Raw genomic sequence first — 14,279 nt, 5'->3', positions numbered from 1 at the left:
ATAACTTCAGAAGCAGATTTGTTTGTTTTTCTACTCAAGACACATCGCATGATGAAAACAAGCTGCTGTGCCGTAGTGCTTTGGATTTTCCATGCTTCCAACTCAAAGTCCTTTGACCTGGATAGCTAAAAATAACTTCAAAAAGCATGTATGCTCCAGAATAGCTGAAGACCCGAGGACTTGTAACTAAGTAAAAATCTGATAAAAGATGATCTATGAGTTAGAGATGAGAAGGACCGCAGAGAAAATACTGTTCTCATCTTACAGCACAACTGGAGCCAATGGTCCAGAGGCTTCTGTGGTGCTACAGAGAGCTGGGCCTGATTGCCAGCTCAGCGCATTGAAGAGCCCCACCTCCTCCTCCCCCTGCATGGGTGTGGTGGAAGCACTGCCTGAGATGCGCTGTCAAAATTCTTCTGTAGTCAGAAGATGTGATGATATTTATGTTCATTTAAACAGGAGGCAAAAAAAAAAAAAAAAAAAAAAAAAAAAAATAGAACTAAAAAGAAGAAGTGAAGAAGGGCTGGGGTGTGAGGCGCCTTCTGATAACCGAGTCCTGGAGCCTGGAGAGTGCCAGCTTTTAGATCAGAGTGTTCAAGGGGCTGTACCAGAAAGGAGAACTTTGTTCCAGCCATCACATGCCTACGAAGGAGCTGCTGACTGCTCCGCTCAGCCCCTGGGGTACAGTGCAGCCATTTATTCCGCTCCAGAAAGCGTCCCCAGAGGAACGAAAACTTTTTCAGCTTTTCCCCCCTTACCCTGGCACACGGTCACTTTTCCGTGCCTGCAGCTGTGAGTAATGTTTGTATCTGGGCCTGTAATTTGGTGTGGTTTGGGACTTCCAAGTTCTACAGCAACCCCGCAGTTTTTGGCAGCGGCCGAGTTGCCGAGAGGCGGAATCTTTTGATCTCGGTTCAGGCTGCAAATGAACATTTCATCTAACACCTGAATACCTGCCTTCCCAGAACAATGGGACTCTTGATCACCTCCTCCCTCCGACACAGCACAGTTGAGCAGCCCCACAATGGATGGCTGTGCTTCCAGCGTTGTCTGGGGGACTATAAATAGGCTTAAATAATGCGTGGAAGGATCCAGCGTATTGTCTGAAGGATCTAAAATTAGATTCCTCTAATGTTTGTGCATCAGTCTTCCTTTGCTGCAGCAAAATGAGTTCCTTTCCAAAGTATTTAAGCTTGAATTACAGCTCCTTAATAGAAAGGAAGGGCAGGGAGACAATGTGAGGGGAACTCCTGAAGAGATGCTTCTAGTTGTCTTAGGAAGACGTAATGGCTCCGACGAAGTCAGCTACAGCCACTGCTGAGGAAAAACAACTGCAAGTTCCTGGAAAGTATGGACGTACATTCTTGCAGTTTGTTTCCAAAATATCGACTTCACACTCCTTGTTTCAAGGACGTTTGCACCTTGAATACAACTTTACAGAAGGTGGGGTTGGAAAAATCCCAGAATGCACATTGGCTTTTTTGTCGTGATTGAATGACTTTGCACGTCCTATGTTCAAGGTAGTTTCTTTCTTGGTCTCTTAACCATTCTTTGCAGCAAATCTAACGGTAGCTGTGTATTTTAGATAAATTTGAATGTTTCCTGATATCAGCTTGAAATATCTGAGTTAGCTGTTACTCCTGTGAATGACTGTATTACTCATTCTATGCAGTGAAATAATGCATTCTTGTTCAAATAAATTCCTATTAAGTTGAAAGAGAACATAAATATTGGTAATTCCACGGTCTTCTATTCCTGTCTTCATACTGCAGTGTTTTCTGGGGAGAATTTATTGTATAATGATATTTCATAGAAAAAATTCTAATACACTTGGTGCTTTCTGTAAATTTTGTTAGCAGTGGAAGCACAGAAAATAATTCATTGTTCTGTTGATGAAATTGCAGCTTGACTGGAAAACAGAGCTGCTTATTTTACGTTTAGTTTTATCTCCTCATGCAAGTCTACGGTGCACTGAGATGGGGTGAGAGGCATCCTCTGTTTTGTTAACAGGCTGAAAGCCAGGGCAGGGGAGTGGGCTTCAAGCCCTTGGAGCACATCGCTACGGCACTGTTAAACAACACCAGTAACACAACTCAACTTTCACTTTGTAAGGACTGTCTTTGCTTTGTATGTCGGATTTATAATAGCCATTGAAGTGTGCTAAAAATAAATAAATAAATAAACTTTTGAGATCTATGAAGTAACTGAAGTCTTGAAATGCCCACAGAAAGTAGTGCATGGAATTCTGCTCAGCTTCGGAAGAGAGGCTGAAGGGTGTGTGTTTAATCCTGCAAAGGAATCCAGCAGTTTCACATCTTTAATTTGCGAGTGAGTTTGTCGGTTTAACTCTTGGCTATCGGGCACAGCACTTCAGTCAGCAAACACTGACAAACTCACTTCCTTTGTAGCTCTGTGTGTATGAATATCAGACCCCTGTAAGTTTTATTTTCCAGTTTTATCAGCCATTTGAGGGAGATAAACGTTTGCAGTCTTTCGACATCAAGACAGTAGATGAAATTGTATATCCAGTATGAACTGTAAGCGTGGTGTACTTTTTAACTCACACTTCGTGCGTGTGAATATGTACATGACCGTGCACTGAGAAAGAAGTTTAGGTGAGGAATTCTTTTTCAAATGAATTTTCACGAAAAGATTTCCAAGTGCCCCCAGGTTAGCAATGGCTGCTTCTAGCCACGAGAGGGAGCGATGCTTAGCATCGCTGAGAACGTGGCTTTAACCAGGAAGGATTAGCATTGATTTACAAAGTAAAAACTCTTCGTTTTCAGTCCTTATCGCTGTTCTGTTTTCGTTTTTCTGCTTCTCCTGGCAAAGCGCCCGGGAAAGAGAAAGCTAAGTAAAAAGCATTAAAATGCAGCATTGCTGATAAGGAGCTTCCAACTGTTGTTGACTTTCACCTGAGAACTGCACAGAGCTCCAGAGCAGGACGTCTCTGTTTTACCTCGGTTAATCTGTGCCCGACCCGCAGCCTGGCTGACGTACAGCTTCTGTCAGGGGATTCCTGCAGCAGGCCTGGAAACTTCACTCACAGCTCCCCTTTCTTCAGCGCTATGCTTTTCTTTCCAATTCTCTTCTGCTCTCCTGAAGGCAGCAATTGGAAATATAATTTTATTTCATAATTTACTCAGCAGCAAATGAGTTCAGAAAGGAAATGATTCTCTTTTGCTGCTCCAAGCTGCTGGTGCATTTTTTCCATGGTGTTTGGGTTTTTGTTGTTTGTTTGTTTGTTTTTACCTCTAAAATATTCTAGTTAATCTACTAAAAAGTTGAAATCCTGTTCATAGACCTCCTCACTAAGTGATCCCTGAGCTGGGATAATAACACCTGTGGAGAGGAGCTGAAAAGACTGATGGGGAGGACTGCTTACCTCCACCAGCTGCAGACTAATGGACCTGCACCAGTTGTGTGACGGCAGCTGTAAAACAGCACAAAATAGGAGCAGCAGGTGGGAAGGGGCTGGTTGCTCTGGGGAAATGGTGGGGATATAAGGCTTGAAAAAGTAAAAGCCTTGTGGAAAGGAGGGGTGAGCAGCATGGAGAGTTAGCAGCAAATCAGCAGCAGTGGATAGTTAAGGGGTAGGAAGAAAATGTTTGCTGTTGTTTCTGTTTAGTATTGCTTTATAACTGCTGCTGTACAGCTGGATATAGATCCTCAGGCTGGCCCCAAGATCCTCACATCTCATAGGTACAACCAAATGCATCCTGTATGTATCCGCTGGGCTGATATGGAGTTATGTGACCTGAATATTTAGGTGCTTCATCTAGGTGATGTGGCACAGATTGGAATATGGTTTACCAGAATGCTCTTTGTTGTCCCTGTGTACCCATTCCAGTTCCACCTAAACACTTCACATGCGCTTCCTTGACTTGTCAAGTGATCAACATTTAAATGAAGTTTAAAGGTGTGTTACAAATGAAGGACTATGTCATTCTTGAGTTCCATTTTTCTTGTAGGACATTTAATGCAGAAGATTGCAGGTTTTGCTGGTAGGTTGGTTTTTATCTGGTTTGGAATTTTTTGGATAAATCTTCCTGTGGAGTAATATATAAATATTGCATCCTGGTTTGTAATACATAAATATTGCCTGCTTAATATCATCCCTATCTCTGTTCATGGGTTCTCTTCTCTGGCAGATATGAGAAATGACCTGTGTGCAGCACCAGAGCTGCAGCAGTCCCTGCTAGCATGATGCAGCCTGGGGGCTGAAATCAAATCCAGTTTGCCAGGGTCTGGCAATAGCATCCTGTTTGTTTGGTGGCATTGGGTTTTTGAGGTGTTATAGAGAAGGGGCAGGGACAACTAAGTCTAGGGCTTTTTGTTTTCTGTGTTTTCATGCAAGTACGCCTGATAGTGCTCTGTGCTCTTCCCAGGATTTCACAGAGTTGGCACAGGCAGAAGTACAGAATGCAGAATGAAAGTGACAGATTATTTCTTCATTAAGGGGAAGTTGTGAATTTTTGGTCTAGAGAAGCCATGAGGGTTTGAAAGCTGGGTTTTAAACTGTAACAGCATATCTGAATTTGTTGTTTGTGAGCTTGTGCTGTTAAGACTGTTGCTTTCTTGATGTAAGATGAACAAAATGATTGAATTTTATACTTTGGCCATGCCTGGAATATGAAATGATGAGGAAAAAATGCACCTTTGGCAATATCCTTAGGGTAAGTAAAGCTGTAGATGGTAGATTAGGCTAGAGGATTCAGTGGAAGTGTAAGTATTTGCGTATGATAGAATTGGCGGCTGTAGAGGGTTTTATTACAGGGTTTGATCTCAGCTATAATAAGAGTCTGAGCCTGGAAACATGAAATGGACCTTTCCCATGAACAAAACTCCATGTGCATATTTGACAGCCAACATGACCAAAAATGCTGGAACTCACCAGTGGGTGTAGCCCAAAGAAGTTTTTTTGTAATATGACCAGAAATATGCTTTAAATCAGAACTGTGCAGTTTTTATCTACTTTTTTTACATAGATATGGTAGAGAAACATGACGTTAGTTTAATATATTTTTATCTTCATACAAAAGCTATTTATTATACCTTCTGCTAGCTGCTTTGCTGATTAATTATTTTCTCTGCATCATTTCTCATGGAATCTTGGTAACTTAGGAAACCTGAGGTTAGTTCCCTTCCAGTTTTTCCTTTTTCAATTCATTTCTAAGAAACTAAATTGTACTGGTAAGTTGTCCCTGAGATCTTTCTCTAAAAACGCAGATCCCCTCCGTCATTGCTGGAGACATCATACTGGGTCTTTCATTCTCATGACAAAGGCAGTGGTATGGAGAAAAAGTGAACCGAAGCAGCTCTCCTAATTGACTATTACAGTGATGTTTGATGTATGAATATGCTGGTTTCTAAAATGTTATGGGCAAGCTGTACCTTAATGTTTATGCTTTTCTCCATGAAGTACTAACCTTGAATCACAAATGCACCACAAGTAAGTTAACAACAGCATTATTTGGAAAATATGGAAAAGTGGAATGCTGTTTTAGAACTGTATAAGCAATTTAGAAAGTATTGCAGAAACAAGGAGTCTTTCTAGTGAACTAGTCAAAAAGGGAGAGTAAAAGGAAGTCAGTGCTGAGGTACAGCTGCCGATGACCAGAAGTTTGAATTTGGTTAGGAAAATCAAACATTGCAGATGCAACATTTTGAGCCTACTGGGAACCAAACTAAGAACAGTGGGTGACAGGCAGGAAACAGCTTGTGTTAGAACCCAAAGGAAGTTCTGGTTTGCTGTTGGAGATGCTGAAGAAACATTGGCATGATTAGAGCAGTGTCTAAGCTTTCAAGTCAAGCTTTGCCAGCCCTACAACTGCAAGTGTTTCTGTAATGCTAGGACATCCTCTTTTCTCTTGTTCTTTTGAGATGACTTGATGAACAAATGAAAAACCTATTTCATAATATTGCTCATGCTACTGAAATGCTGCTCAGAAATGCCCAACCTTATTCCTGTTTGCAGTGAAAGATGTTCAGCAGCACGTGGTTGGTCATCACCAATGAGACATCGTATGCATAAAGATAGCAACAATTCAGTGATTGTGAAAAAGCTTAGAAAAACAAATTCTTTGTGTCTACAATACCACCTTTAATTCCAGCTGAGCTGAGGGAGCTTTAGCCTCAGAAGGGTTACTCCACTGCTGGCTGAATCACAGCCACTTCTGCTTGAAAGAGCAGACTATCAGTCTGACAAGTCAGAAATCTCTTGCACAATAGCTTTGAGCGGGAGGCAGAGCCAAAAGTTGTCTTGGGGGAAGCTGAGAGTGGTTACCAGAACTGGGATCTGGCCAGGGATGCAGGCAAGGCCATCTTTCTGAGACATGTGTGCCAATGATTCCTCTTTCCCCCTTCAGCCAAAAGTCATCCAGGACTTCACCTTTTGGTCTCGTTCTGTAAATTCTGACTGCTTTTAAAAACACTTTTATTGAAAACATGCTTTAAATACCACTGAATTAAAAGTAGATCTTATAATATAAAATGGGGATTTTTTTCCCCCCAGCCACGAGGCTCTTCTGAACACATTCACTTCAGAGGTGCTGTTTCAGCGTCAGTTCGATGTTTTGCCTACTTCATTATTTATCTGCTTTAATGCTGGGCTTCTCCTAAGTGATCTCCTTTCACTGGTCAGAAGCACACCAGGCAGGCTGCCCTCTTCCCACACAAGCAAAAGTTTACAGAAATTGTAAGATTGTTTGATAGTTTTGCCCCTTTAATCCTTGCTCCAGACTTCCATGTTCTCAAGTATATTATTTTACGCAAAAGGAACAGACAATTGCTATTGAGCCTCATAACATCCTTGTTGGCTTGGAGAATGAAACTCTTTCAGCCACAAGGAACCTGCAGTATCTCAAAATGCAACTTGCCCTGATTATATCCAGGAATTTAACAAAGATCTATGTTCTATAACTATATCAAACTTCATTTTTGCCCCTCTTTCCTTTTACTTTCATTTTCCTCCCTGTTGAGTCCGAGTCCCCATATAAGCTTACATTTGATGGGATTTATTACCTAGTATTCCATAGGGAATCAGCCAAGCTCTACTGCTCCAGATATTCTTCTGGAGCTTTCCAGTTGTCTAGGGTTTCTAAAATCTTCTAGTAGTCTAAACAATACAGAGTTGACTCTATACACACTATAAATCTACAAAATATTATTCTTAGCATCTCAAGGATAATAAGAAATAATATAAGAATATAGATATATAATAATGTAAGAATAATAAGTTTCTACCAATTCTCACACTTGTTCTTATATTGCTCTACTTTTTCAGGGAACCAGATCCTCCTCTTCAAATCTTCACCTTTCTGCTGCATTCCTTCATTTCTGCAGAGACATTCTACTTAGGTAACTTTACACTTACAGCAAAATAACCCAGATTGCTGTGCGTCAGCCTTACTCAATAGATGATGTTAATAAAAGAATTCTACAATGGTTAAACATTACTCTCCATCTCTCTTCCATTTTAGGGTTCTTTTAATTTGTGTTGATCAACTTTCTTTTTAGATTGTTAGGAATATTCATGAAATTAGGCTGATATGACCTATCAAACTGATAAAACTGGGAAGGAAAATGAAGATCCAGTTTTTATTCTGAGTAAGTAAATTTCACTCTTCATTTTCATTTCCATTAGTGAGGTAGACAAAGACTTTGCAGCTGTTCAGGATCCAGCTGTCAGTGAGGTGATGGAAAAGCACTTGTCCACTGCAGCTGATTCAAGGAATCACCTACAGATAACAATTATTTAAGTACAGGGTACTACTCCTGCCAAAGCTGTAGTTGATATCAGTAATGCTTGTTCCTCTGGCTGCAGTCAGGCATTCTCTGATGCTGAAGCATGTTTTTTTGTGTCTTAAAGATGCAGGAAATGGCACTCACAAGTGACAGATTTCTGAAACTTGCTGAGAACTTCTGAGTGCCTTCAATCTTATCACTCTTCTTGATACCAGCTGTCTCTGAGATGCCTATCTGTTGCACTAAATACCAGGCCAGCTTCTTTATCTTTTCTTTTAGGGCTTCAACTTGGATTCACAAAAAAATACACTCAAAATCAGTAACGATTTTTTGAAATACCCGAATTTTTGCAAAACATTGTTAATGGAAAAGCTCTAGAGACAACTATGAAAGCATTAGGAAACTGTATTGTGCAAAACACAAAGCTAGGATAGGGACTCTAGCTGTGCCATTCACTTGGTATGTGCTCTCAGCTACCTTTCTTTTTGTTGCCTACTGTACAGAAGACATCTTTTCACTCCTTCAAGGTATAAGAAATTGTATTTTATTTCATATTTAAGACTGGTACCAGGGTCACCCATAGGACTTTGGAGATCTTGTGCCACCAAATACTTCACTGCAGTCTGGGGGTATCTGTGACCCCAGATGGTGAAAAGGCCATTCACATGGATCAGGTTGGATTCATCATGACAAAGATGAAGATTCACGGTGTTCACAGAGTCTATAGCCAGATTTGTTGCACAGACGTGGACAGATACATTAGTAATGTAATTAACTAACCTGCATGCAGCCCTTTCCCTAAAAAAACAACTTCTTGCTAATATAGGAAGCATTTGTCCCCTCAGCTTTTCATGTATCATAGCTTTTTTGGTCATGCACAATGAAATCATGTAATATTTACTATGTCCAGCAAGTTTATTGCAGATGATGGGGCACATCAACTTGGAGCCTGCGCTCTAGATTTCACCAAGTCCTCTCCTTAAGATGGCCCTGCTTCACTAAGGTGTGTTAGGCCTCATAACCGGGCCATGTTGGGGCTACTTTTTACAATGGAGGCCCGTGCCTCCATTACCTTGCTAAAAGAGAAGAGCTGTAGCTCTCCCACAGTCTTTTGCCATCCTCCCATTCAATATTCTATTTTGCATAGGCTTTCCTCCTACATTTTATTATATTTTATTTTAGTTCTCATGTGTTTTGTGGCTTTTTTTAGATATTTTTACAACATGCATTTAATCCATTTTTATATATACACATATGTATATGCTTCCATATATACATACATATACACCCACTTCTTTCTGGATGCTTTTTGGATGCATCTCAGACAGAGCTATGATAAACTGGGTTTTTTTTGGTTGGTTGGTTTCTTTATAATTCTTTTGCATCACGTATGAATAGTACTACTTAAAATGCATAGCAGCCATAGGTAAGGAAAGATGGTTCAGAGGGGCACAGAGAATTTCTCTGAAATCTGACTCAGTGATTTTCTTTTTTTTTTTTTTGTGAAGCCATTAGATTTTGTTTCTTTTTAAAAAAATGCCTCTCAGAACAAGAACATCATTTTTCTGTCAATGATTGTTTGTTTACATTAGTTTGTGTACTCCAGATTTGCAATCTTTTTCCTAGTAGAAATTTTCTAACAAACAAGAAGTGGCTGTACTTCTGTTTGAATGTACAGTTAGGTAAAAACACATTCTAATACCTTTTTTTTTTCTTTCAACAAAATAGCTCTGTATTTCTTGAGATAAGGGGCTGCTTTTGTGGAAGGACTGGCTTTTGCCGCTTGTAAAAGTCATTACCCCATTGGTTTCAGTCAACTTGGCCAAGTGCAACATGCAGAATTGCTGTTCTGTGGAAATGTATTTATTTTTCCAAGAGGTGATTGTGGCTCCCAAAATAGCTGCAGTATGACTGCATGTAGGAAATTTTAGATTTGCCAGTCTTGGCACTATTCTTTAAACAGTTTCTTTCCTCCTGCATATTACTTCAATACCATCTTTAAAAATAATATATCTCAAGCAATTGCAGGGGCAGTTGGATCATTCCTTGTTTCCTGGTGAACATCCAGTTTTCAGTGAAATAAGCTGTTCTGCACTTCAAGTTGTATGCAAACTTTCACTTGCATTTATTATCACTTCTCTGTATTAGTCAGTGGGTATTATAACAGCAAATAAGAAATGAGGCGTTTATTTTCTGCAATACTTTGGGGGAAGGGAGAGGCAACAGGAAATAAAAGCATAACGTGTATTTTTACTTCTCCTGTAGTGCTATTATTATTCATGTAGTGCGTAGTGCAAACAAGGCTTTCTTGCTTTTATACTAATACTTTTATTGAACATTTTCAGCCAAAAGGCGCTGACAGGTGCAGAGTGTTGGTAAAAGTTTTGTCTGAAAATGAGGGGAAAAATCTCAAAGCCCTTAATCAGTGTCTGGTACACTGCGTGTGCAAATTCTGTAGGAGAAGCACAGAGAAAGCAGAAGGAAAGCTGATGCAAACAGACTGAAGTACTGAGGGGTGTACCTGCGGCATGCCAGCAATTAGTGCTGCCCCTCCTTACTGCTCTGATGAAGGCTGCGTTCACGCATGTGAAACCTGACTGATTCACACTTTTTATTAAAAGCATGTTGTATGGTTTGTTTTTCTTTCCTTCCTAGGGAGTGTTCTGGTTAAACATTTCCCCCTGTGGGTTTCTCGTGTGGGCTGTCTCTCCGTAAACTGCTCGTCTTTGAGAAGTTCCCCCACCCTTCACGCCCCATGGGACAGGAGGCAAGGTGCCCTCTGAAGATGATGTATCCTTCATCCCATCAGGGGAGGGAAAGGGATGATGAAAAATAGATTAGAAGGAGCAGTGGCTGCCTTTGGGAATGGAAGCCGCTGTCCAGAGCTCAGCTGAAAACAATGGGATGTGGCAGGCACTTGGGAGGAGGCATTTTTCAGTGGGGTCCCATCAAGAGCCCCATTTATCAGGGCCAAGGGCAAACAGTTGGGGTGGGAGAACAAAGGGCTGCGGACAGGAGGAGGTGTTGTCCTCAGGTGCAGTCTGCATAGTAGGTTTCGGTGCTTTTCTGGTTAATAAACAATACCAAGCTTCTCCAATACCATCACCTGGGACAGGGTGAGGATGGCACCATCTGATGCCTTCTGCAAGATCTCCTTCCAGAAGTGAATTCTATCTTGTGGTCTGCTTAACGTGCCATTCTTCTCAGAAATAAAGTAAATGGCCTAATGTTTCTCTCAGAAAATGACTTCTGGTCCCAAAGGATTACTTCCCTCATTTGAGGAAGAAGATTTGTAATTGAGATATCACAGAAGTTAAGTTGTTTTTCTACAGATGAGTTGGTGTTTACATTCATTTGTGAACCGCCTTTGTGAGACCGCTTGAAGACAGATAGCAAAGTCTTTCAGTGTACATTAAACCAAATGCTTCCACCTTTCTTTCTTGTTTTAATGCCGTGTTGTCCTATATAGTGAGTGAGTTATGGTAATTAGTAATAGAAAAACCCTTTAAAAGAATCCTGAAGGCCTGACTTATTTTTATATCAATAAAGCTTCTGTAATTTCTTGGCCGTCTCGTAGCTTCAGAGAAAATTCAGAGTAGCAGCAGAGTAAGTGTAGTGTGGGAGGGGTTGAGCTGAAGCATAAATTAACTGTATTTCATTTCCCCTTAATAAAGAATTTCAGTTTTTCCACAGCTAACTGTATAATCAATTTGCTCCCCTGCTGGCTTGCTAACTTGCTGTTGGCTTTGCTTCAATAATATCAAGCCCGTAATGAGGGAAAAGGGAGGCTCTAATCACACAGAGGAGAAATAAGCAACTGTGATATAACGTGGAGTTTAGCTGTGCAGAATTTTGCTGCCTCTTTTATCATTGAAGAGCTCAAATATGTTTCCCCCCATGCTCGTTTTACTTTGCAGACTAAAAAGCAGTGTACTCCTCCAGACTCATTAATCATATTTCACTGATTGGATGACACTAAATACTTAAATCCTATTCAGTTTTCTGCAGCCTTGAGCTTACTCATTCTTCTCCGTAAAGTTTTATCTTTAAACTGTACTCATGTAGCTGGGGTGCACTGCAGCTATGTTTTTTCTGCATTAGCACATTAATAAATGTGACCATCGTTTTGTTTCTTTCTGCTGTGAAATCCTTACTTCAGGTATACTATAACTGAAACGTGCTTGCACCACAAGTCTGGGAGAGATTATTGTAGAGAAAAAATACAGCATAATAACTGCAGAGTTTGTTTTTCCTGCCTTCGCCATGCCTAGAAATTATACCCTGCATTATGGGTTTGCTCAGTTACTCACTTGCAATTCCACATTTTTTTCCAACACTTTGGATATACAAGGCACAAGTCAAACATACAAGATAAACAAAGATTATCTTTAGTCACAGTATCGCCAGACAAAAGGCTCTTCTGAGCTCACAGTCCCCACCCCTACATTTCTATTTCTGCTCTTCATTCTAAATGCTCTATTTCCAGTTGCAGATAATATGCCTGGCAGAACTGTGCAAAAAGAAAAGTCTTTGTGTCAAATTAAATGTATGAGGTTTTTTTGTTGCTGTTTGTCTTCAGTACTTGCGGGGAATTACTTGCTTGGGATATTTTTTCTCCTTATTATTATATAAATATATGTTTTTGCAGTCAGCACAGGGGGGAAATAGCTGAGGGGAGGAGGTGGGGTTAAAGTTCAATTTTAGTTTTCTGCGTCATTTGGTCTCATTTTGAATTGTGGCCATGTGATCAGGCAGCATTCAGTGCAACGAGATGCAGAGTGGGGGAGGCTGAGCCAGTGTCAGAAAAGCTTAGAAGAGAAGTCAAGATGATGAATTAAAAGCAGATTTTATTTAGTTTTCTGCTTTTTTTTTTTTTTTTTTTCCTTGTTTATCAATATATAATTACAGAAACAACATATTGTAGCTTCCTGTGGTGTGCTGGAATTTCCCATGTACAGAGTCCTGATGGAAAAAAAAAAGAAAAAAGACCTTTTTTATTGCATGGGTCAATATCTGACTGCTTTCTATGTCACCAAAGAGTGTGTGGTGAAGTTGTCATTCCTAAATATGTGCCCTGATAGTAATAACAGTTTAAAGAACAAAATGATGTAAGGGTAAGCAAAGAAACGGAGTTTGCCACTGATTTTATTGCTGCTAATAACTGCACAAAATGGTTGTGTTTTGAGAGGAGGGGAAGTCCTGGAAGTCCCACAGCTGAAGGTGCATTTCAGGAGAAAGCTGAGTAAATATGCTTACTTTGATTATCATGGGGAAGGGCCAAAAGAAAGAGCCTATAAGGAGTGAGGGATACTGGACATATAATACTGAATCTTTTCTGATTCTGCCTTGGGTGCTGGCTGGGTTGAGCACATCCACTGCTCACTTTTCCTTGTAGCTGGAGCTCAAGATTTACAGGGCATGCAAGGCTTTCTGTCTTGGATCAAAAGACAGTGTTACACTGCCTTTTGATTAATCTCATGATTCATGGTTTTCAAATCTGAGTGCATAAAATTAAGAATGAGGAGCATGTTGTTTTGTTTTTAGCACTTCTGGAAGGAAAAAATAATACTGATTAAAATTTACATTTCTCCTTCTGCATAAAGCAGATGAGTTCATTTTGCATCATGACTCTACAGTTTCAGAGAATAACAGCAGCAGTGACCACATCAGTGGGGAAAGATGGCATACAAATCCTACTGAAACTTACCACTTGTGCTAATATTAATCACAAACTAGGCCTGAAATTGTCAGTGATCAAGGAAGTTGTTAGTTCCAACCATTACATTAAGCACTGGTTTTAAGAGAAGAGCTGGAAAACCTTGAAATAGAGATAGGGACAGCACAATTTAAAGGAAGCTTTTGTGGCATGAGGAAGTACCAGGTCTTCTGGTAATTGTGCTCTGCTAAACAGCGAAGTTTGTGGTTTTCTTCAGACAATTTAAACTGATTTGACTGCCATCTTTCAGAATGACACATTTTTAAAATGTTGGTCAGAATTCTTGTGAAATACACAGATAACAAGATACTCTGTCCTTATGATGAATATAGTTCATGAAATATATTGAGAATTATTGAGAGAATATCTCTACAGGAGACTCCACAACCTCCCTGGTCATATTGTTCCAAAGTTCTGCAACACTCAAAGTAAAGGAGTTTTTTCTCATGTGCCAATGGAACTTTCTGTGTTTCTGTTTGAGTCTATTGCCCCTTGTCCTGTCACTAAGTACCACTGAAAAGATCCTGGCCACATCGTCTTGATTCCTGTCCATTAGATGATTATAAGCATTGATAAGATCCCCCCTCAGCCTTCTCTTCTCCAGGCTGAATAGTCCCAGCTCTCTCAGCCTTTCCTCGTAATGGAGATGGTATCTTTGTGGCCCTCTGCTGGATTCTCTATACAAGTTCCCTGTCTTTCTTGAAGTGAGGACCCCAGAACTGAACACAGTACTTCAAATGTGGCCTCACCAGGGCAGAGTAAAGAGGAAGGAGAACCTCCTTCAACCTATTTGCCACATTCTTTTTAAAGCACTCCA

General features: G+C 40.3%; 1 long non-coding RNA gene across 2 annotated transcripts; it reads left to right on the top strand.

Annotated features, from left to right (window-relative positions):
• The first annotated feature begins 3,399 nt into the window (after positions 1–3,399).
• On the top strand, positions 3,400–12,291 carry LOC149918636 (uncharacterized). 2 transcript variants are annotated; one of them, XR_016465612.1, is made up of 3 exons: positions 3,400–3,593; positions 10,402–10,536; positions 11,429–12,291. It is a non-coding gene; the product is annotated as an uncharacterized LOC149918636 (long non-coding RNA). The 2 variants fall into 2 exon arrangements; XR_016465613.1 differs by having other exon boundaries at positions 3,400–3,702.
• Positions 12,292–14,279: the final 1,988 nt, after the last annotated feature.

Source organism: Phasianus colchicus, chromosome 3, assembly GCF_987193195.1.
Source record: "Phasianus colchicus chromosome 3, bPhaCol1.hap1.1, whole genome shotgun sequence".
Taxonomy (NCBI): Eukaryota; Metazoa; Chordata; class Aves; order Galliformes; family Phasianidae; genus Phasianus; species Phasianus colchicus.
The sequence above is the reverse complement of the archived record's forward strand: the minus strand, read 5'-3'. Positions and strand labels throughout refer to the sequence as shown.